Genomic DNA, 7,765 nt, shown 5'->3' on the forward strand with positions numbered 1-7,765 from the left:
AATCAGTGTGGTTCCTCAAAAAACTAAAAATAAAACTGCCATATGATCTAGCAATTCCACTTCTGGGTATGTGCCTAAAAGAATTGAAAGCAGGGTCTTAAAGAGATACTTGCTCACCTATGTTCATAACAGCACTATTCACAATAGCCAAGATGTGGAGGGAACCCATATGCCCATCCACTGATGAATAAACAAAGAGTGATATATTCATACAATGGAACATTATTCAGCCTTAAAAAGAAAGGAAATCCTGTCACATGCTACAACATGGATAAACCTTGAGAACATTATGCTAAGTGAAATAAACTGATTGTAGAAGGATACACACTGTATGAGTCTACTGATATGAGGTACATAGAGTAGTGAAAATCACAGAGACAGAAAGTAGAATGGTGGTTCCCAAGGGCTGGGAGAAGGGAGAGAGGGGAGCTATTGTTTGTTTAATAGGTATAGAGTTTCAGATTTGCAAGGTGAAAAATTCTGGAGATCCTTTTCCACCGCGATTTCAGTGTGCTCACACACTGTGGGACTGTCCGCTTAAAGTGGCTAAGATGATAAATTTTATGGTATGTATTTTTTACCACATTAAAAAAAAAATCAATAGAATAAATGCCTCAAAAAGCTAAGAGGTATAAATCGACAGAGGGAGGAATGGATATGTGGACAGATAGGTGATAAAGCAAGTATAATGAGATGTTAACTGTAGAATCTAGGTGGTGGATACATAGGTGTTTATTGTAAACCCCCTTCAACTTTTTTGTATGTTGGAAATTTCCATAATGAAATAATGGCAAAGAATTTAAAAAATCAATGTAGTCATTAAAATTTATATAATGTACTCTACATGTGATACCTATACTGTACATATATAGCTATTATTTATAATTATGGTACATTTTTCTTAAAAATAATTAAACCTCTCTGAAAGAGCAGAATATTATAAAAATAAAAGTGGTACTCTTTATGACATTAATTTGCTTACCATTTTTCCCATCAGATAACATAAACACATTAGTTTTTAGAAAATCAATTAGGGAAGAAAGGCTCTTAGAGTGAATTTTTTTTTTTTTTTTTTACACCTACAGCATCTTGTATTCCTAGGTGGTCTCCCATCCAAGTGCTAACCAGGCCCGACCCTGCTTAGCTTCCAAGATCAGATGAGATCGAGCACGTTCAGGGTGGCATGGTGGTAGACTAGAGTGAATATTAACTGACCTCTGCTCAACCCCCTCCAACCCCAGTCCTACTTCCCAGCGCTTACTGCACATCCTCACTTCTGTTTTTATGTTTTGGGTGGTTATTTCCCTATCTTTAACTAAAATGCTTATACCGCTATTTCTCATTTCATCAACTTTAGGCATTGTCTGTTGACTTCCTGCCCTGGGAGATGTGGATTTGGTTCCCATACGTGATCCTCACCTACCATCCACTCCGCCCGTGGCATCACTACCGCCCCCGCTCTTCTTCTTCTCTACCAAATACTCTTCCTCCACTGGTCATCTCTGAAACTTCAGAGGAGTACTTAGACTCCTGTTTGTTTGTTTTGTTTTGTTTGTTTTTTTGTTTTTGTTTTTGGGTGTTTTGTGTGTGTGTGTGTGTGTGTGTGTGTGTGTGTGTGTGTGTGTGTGTGCCATTAACCATCCTTATCATCTCTTGGTTCCCCGTAAGGTAGGATTTTGATATTCCCATCCTCTCCCATCTTCTCCATCTTCTCCTCCCGCTCGCCTTCCATCCCTCGGACTGTTCACTGTGCCTTTACTTTTATATCATTGCATCAGTTCGAATGTGTCAAAACAAAAACAAAACCCCCACAAGAACTCCATGTTGAAAATCCTATTCAGACATGGTGAACAAGCAGATTGCTAAGGATGCAGTAAACATCGATTGGCGATTGGGTAGCAGTCCTGTTTGCCAACACCAAAATCAAAAAACAGGGCTTCGCCATTGCCTCCTTATCCCTGGGAGGCAGAGAGCAAGTTCATCATGGTCCCAAGTGGGAACAAAGACAAAAGGCATTTCACAAACTTCTTTCTATGTTATTTAAAAAACAACAACAAAAAAGCATCACATCTACTCTGCATTCTTTCAGGGTTCTAAAAGATCTGTACAACAGCATTACATTTTTAAAAACAAGATTAAATTAGAGTAAGATAGAAACTACATGGACGATTAGAGGAAAATTAGTCAAGTTTAGGAGATGTCCTCAATTTGTCTGACCTGCCCCCGAAACTGTTCCTTGGTGACCACAGTCATGAGCCCTGTAGCTCCCTGTTCCTCCCAAAGCTGCAGCCCCTACTTCATCCTGCCGTGCATCTGAATTATGCATGTGCTTGACGCCTTCACTAAATTATATATAGCTTGAATCCAGAGATTCAAGGGTTTCAAACATCTCTCTTTTCACCCCTCATCGTCATTTTCTTACTGTCACTGTGCTAGAGCCAAAGTCTCCCAAAATACAGGCCAGTTCACTCTACAACCTTGCTCAAAGATGTCAAACACAGCCTATTGATCAGGTAGCCATTGTATCAGAAGCTGGTTGTTTATGTTATTCTCTGACATGCACTGGCTTTTCTCTGTGCCATTTTCCCCCTGACACTGTAAGCAGCCTCATGCCATGATTTCATATTATGCTTCAGGAATGTGACAGCCTCAGATTGCTGTCTGATGTGGTAAATGAAGTAAAGAACCCTTCCTATTTTATTTAGTTGCCAGGGGAGAAAGCAAAAGTTCAGAGCAATTCTAGGCCTTACTCTAGTCATGCAATAGTTTGCTGACATTTCTGAAGCCTGAAATGACCTCTGTTAATTCCAAGTCTAGAATCCCGTCCTCTATCTGCCCTTCAGCGATATCCACCTCTGAATCCCCAGAATCTGTGACTGTATTACGTGTCAAGCCATAAGGGTCTTTCACATGCGATCAAGGTTGAGGACTTTGAGGTGGGGAGATTTTTCTGGATTATCCAGGTGAGTCCAAGCTAATCACGTGAATCCTTAAAAATTGAGAATCTCTTTTTGTGTTTGTGGAGAGAATGAGAGGTGACTGTGGAAGGAAAGGGTCAGATTGATGCCATGTGGGAAGGACTCAGCCTGCCATCGCTGGCTTTGAAGATAGAGAATGGAGGCCATGAGCCAAGGAATGTAGGTGGCTTCTAGAAGCTGGAAAAGGCACGGACGTGGTTTCTGCCCTAGAGTCTGCAGAAAGGAACACAGTCCTGCCAACACCTTGAATTCACCATGACCTGTTTTGGATTTCTCGCCTACATAACTGTAAGATAAGTGAATGTTATTTTAGATGACTAAGTTTGTTGTAATTTTTTTTAAGCAGCATTAGACAACTAATATACTACCCAAGGTGAAATTGGTATGCCCTCAAAAGATATGAAAGTAACCAATTCTTCATAATGACTAGGTGCATGAAAATTGCTTGTAAATCATGTATGGGGAAATCTCTGTTGCCTGGGACTCTTATAAAATGTGCCGTGGTGATAACTGTTTTTCCAAATAGCTGACGGTTTACTCATTTAAGACGCACAACATTTTTTATTTTAAACATTTTGCAAGATGAACATTTTTAACTTTTAGGAAGTTTAAATTTTAACATTTAAAGTTACACATTTAACATTTTAATTTTTAGAAAGATTAAGTTCTTTGTAAATCATATATATCCATATATATTCCTTTATATATACACATATATTCCTTTCTACTTAAAACAGAATACATTAAACTTTATTTAACGTTTTCGTGATGCGTGGGGGCATTTGTTATTTTGAACATTAATTATTATCCAGTACTACAGCATTGCCCTTGGGGATGACTAAGTATTGGAAAACTACCATATGTTGCAGATTTTCTGGAATGATCCCAATTTTAAAGATTCTGCCTTACTTTCCTTATCCCTGTCGGATTACCTTTCCTGATTTTCGGCTCAATTACCACGGTCACTATGCCCTAACTGCCATCCAATAGGGAATCCTAAACCATGCGTTTGCCTTGAATAAATTAAAAATATATATATATATTATGTATATATATATATATTACATATATATATATATATATTACAGTTTCCTGTTTGTTACCTTTCAACTCTGATAAATAATTTTCTGCACAAATTTTTTGGTTGGTAGTATCATCCATATTGGGCTGCCGGCATGGTGAGAATAGGTGACCGAGGCCACAAGAAGTTATCTAGCAATGATGTCAAGCAGTGGATCTGTAGCAGGGCCACAGTGAAAACTCAGAATCCCTCAGAACTCCTCTGTTCCTTGATCAAGTGAATCTACCAACGTGCTTTTGAGTTAAGTAGCAAAGCCTACATCTCTCTTGAGCAGTCCTTTAAATAAGACTAGAATTACCAGTCGAACAAACCAGCGTGATTATGATCTCCCTCCTCAAAATAATGCTTCCTTTCTAAACCCAGTGTCGGAAAATCTAAACCAAGACAGGCCTCAAACTCCAGCCACAACTGTCTTCGAAAGGCATAGGAGACATTCCATTTCTTAGCAGTCTGGCTGCTGAAGTCACCACCTGCTCAAATGACTGGTTTAGGAGGCTCCTTTCCAGGGGGTGATGTGGCTGGAATCCATTTTATATATGAGGCTCCCCAGCTTATTGACCCTGAGCCTCAGACCTATTTAATGAACTGAGACATGCCTATGGTTACTAATCGCTCCTAATACAAACAGGTGTCAACAAGCCTGTGGGTACCAAGCTAGTCTTCTTTTGAGGTTACTTAGCTTGGCCGAGAGAGGGAGGTGTGCCAAGTTTGTGTGTGTGTGTGTGTGTGTGTGTGTGTGTGTGTGTGTGTGTGTGTGTGTGTGTGTTTCCGTGCATGTGTGAATGTGTGGCTCTGCGTGAATGTAGATGTGTGAGACTATCTATGTGTGCATGTGTGCATTGCAAGCGCCCATGTGCATGTGCGTGTTTCATGAATGCAACCAAAGGAAAACAGAGAGAGGGAGAGATGGAAGCACAAAAGAAAAGAGAGATGACAGAAAAAGGCAAAGACACAGAGATTTGTAGGGACAGATGCAGAGAGAATGAGTGAGAGAATCAAGGAGGGGGAACAGGTGACAGCACAAAGGCAGCGACCAAGACGGCAGAAAAGAAGATGGAGCGCATGACACAGGGAAAGGAGAGACTCGGGGGCGGTGGGCCTGGGTCATTTCTGGGGATCAGAAATGCCCTTCAGGGGAGGCAGGCAGACTTCGGTCAGAAGGGTGATGTCATTCCCTTGTCATTTTCCTGACTTTTTGTCACACCATTGCTGTCTTCATGTGCTGCTGGTTCTCAACACCCAGCCTCAGCCCTGGCTCCAGCCCCACGGGGGATGGTGCTGCCCAGTCATACCTCAAACCTCACCGTGGAGCCTGCGGTTTAACTTTTTTCTAATAACTTAGCAACATCAAACAAAAGGAGTCATGTTCATCTTCTGCCTTAACAAGGCAAACAGTGGCTGCCCCAGCCTGGGTGCCTGCCACCCAAGATACACATGAGGGAGGCCAGCGGCCAGGGGACCTTGCAGGGACCTTCCTTGGGTGTGTGGGGCTGACACAGCAGGGGCCTTAGTCTGAGAACAATACAAGCCAAGTCGGCCACTTAGTGCTGAGCAGTGACCAGGAAGAAGGGTTGACCCGGGAAGGGATGTGGCCCTGCGGGAGCCTTCTCAAGCTGTGGGACAGGCTATCTATCTGCTTGGGGGCCCTGGAGGAACTTCTCTCCAGCTTCCCCACAGGTCGTTGTGCTAGTTGGAAAGGCAGCTTTCCTGGTTAGGCCTGGATATTTTTCATGTGCATGAGGAGTTACACTGGATCAGTGATTTCCAAATGAGTCTGGGGATTTCAGAGGGTTCCAGGGCGCTCTCTCGGGGCCTGTGGATGGGGGTGGGGGAGCTAGCAGGGAGTTTGATCTCCCCTTTGCACTGACCTGAACTGCCCCACGTTTCACTTTACTTTTGTTTGAAGACTGCTAAGCAAAAGCAAGTATGAATTCCATCCCCCTCCCCTCCCTGTACTGGATGATGTCAGCAGCCCTGCCAGTCCCAATACTTTATGACTCACCTCCCTACTCCAGAGGGTGGAGCAGGGGCGTGGGTGGTGTTACTGGGACCCTGAAACAGAGTTGGCAGTGAACTTTGGCAGGGGAGAAGGCTCATTTATTCACATAATTAAGGGGTCTAGACTCTTCTTGGCTGGCCCCTCGTGCTGGAAACTCATCCACAGAGTCTGATTCCTTGGGACTAAGGCACATCTGTACACCAGCTGGAGGAGGTAAAAGGGTGCACCTCATTCCAAAGGGCACAGTCTGGTCAATTTGAAACTTCTGGGCCGAGCCAACCATTCGTTGACATAATACTCAGCCATAAAGAAACAGGGAAGTTATTTCCTCGAAATCGGTGCCACTTTGATGATTGTAAATCCTGCAGAAAACCAAGGGAAAACCCAGATGAGATGACTCGTTGGATTAGAAGGTCAGGTTCAAGCTCCATCAGATGACAGTGGCTATGCCTTCCTGCCAACTGGCTCTGTTTTGTGTGGCCTCCCAGTTGGTCCAACCTAGCTCTGTCCCTTCACATCTCATTGTGACCCACCCACTTTTTCAACAAGCAGATGTTTTCCCTCAGGATATGCCATTTAGGCTTCTGTCTTTTCTGGGCTCCTGAGCTGCCCATCTAAAGTCACAGTGGATTGGCCGTTGCATGTTCTGGAAGGATCAGAAAGCAGGCAACCAATGGAACAACCGACCATCCCCTGCTGGGTTCTTTTTGAGCTTTTCTTTTGGACTTGAGAGCTATAGGGGGACCTGCCAGTTCGCTGAAGGGGGTGGCAGAAGGCTGAAAAATGACCAACTGCTCAAAAACCAGGTGGATAACTCTGCGAAATCAGCGAAATGGCATCCTGTTCCGTTTGGAGGGTACAGCAAACACAGATGTACAAAGCAGAGTGGTAATTATATCTCAGAAGAAGATGCTAAATATTTAAATGCCCTCCTGGTGCTGATCCTTATTAGAGGAAATTTTTTGATGTTGGGTTTTACAGACAGTAAACTTGTGTACTGAGTTCTTTTTTTCCCCCTCTCTCTTAAAAAGAGCTATGTCCATATTTTTACCATGTGGCAGGTAATAGCTGTGTTCCCCTTGTGTAAATTGTTAGTTACCTCCAACCTCGGCCTCCATTCTCGAACTGGAACGTTCTCTGCTGCAGCTGTCTCTATGCTAGAGAAATCTCTTCCTAACTGGATCATAGTTTATTTCTGTTTCTAGGGGCGACCACTTCAGATTTCTAGCATGCGGGCGGTTTGCATACATGAGTCATGCAGATGTTGTGTTCCTCCAGAAAGAACCAGCCACATCCTTTTACCAAGTCAGAGCTTTCATCACCGACCACTGTGCATGGCAGGCTAGCCCCAGCACTGCAGGGGACCATGAGACTGCCGTCTAGAAACGTGGCCCTTGTGTTGCGGGTCAGTGTTCACCTTTACCTGACACCCACCCTTTCTCTGCCTCCTTCTCTCACTCCCATAGGCATTTTACTGAAATGTACTCCCTCCGTAAATTGCATGCCTCGGATTCCTTCCTGGGCGCTGCTTCTGGAACCTGAGCTAAGATAGTAGGTCTCTACATCCAGGGCCGGGAAGGGCCTGGCATTCCAAGGGCTCACCTGGAGTCTTAGACAGCGCCCGCAAGCCAGTCTGATTTTTCTAATTCCTTTCAGAACGTTGTCTGGGCAGTGGGGGCTGATCACGACAGCTCTGCTCTAACAGAG

General features: G+C 43.6%; 1 pseudogene; it reads right to left on the minus strand.

Annotated features, from left to right (window-relative positions):
• Positions 1 to 1,076: 1,076 nt before the first annotated feature.
• On the minus strand, positions 1,077 to 1,195 carry LOC112470173 (annotated as a pseudogene).
• Positions 1,196 to 7,765: the final 6,570 nt, after the last annotated feature.

This window comes from Pteropus alecto, unplaced genomic scaffold (assembly GCF_000325575.1).
Source record: "Pteropus alecto unplaced genomic scaffold, ASM32557v1 scaffold177, whole genome shotgun sequence".
NCBI lineage: Eukaryota > Metazoa > Chordata > Mammalia > Chiroptera > Pteropodidae > Pteropus > Pteropus alecto.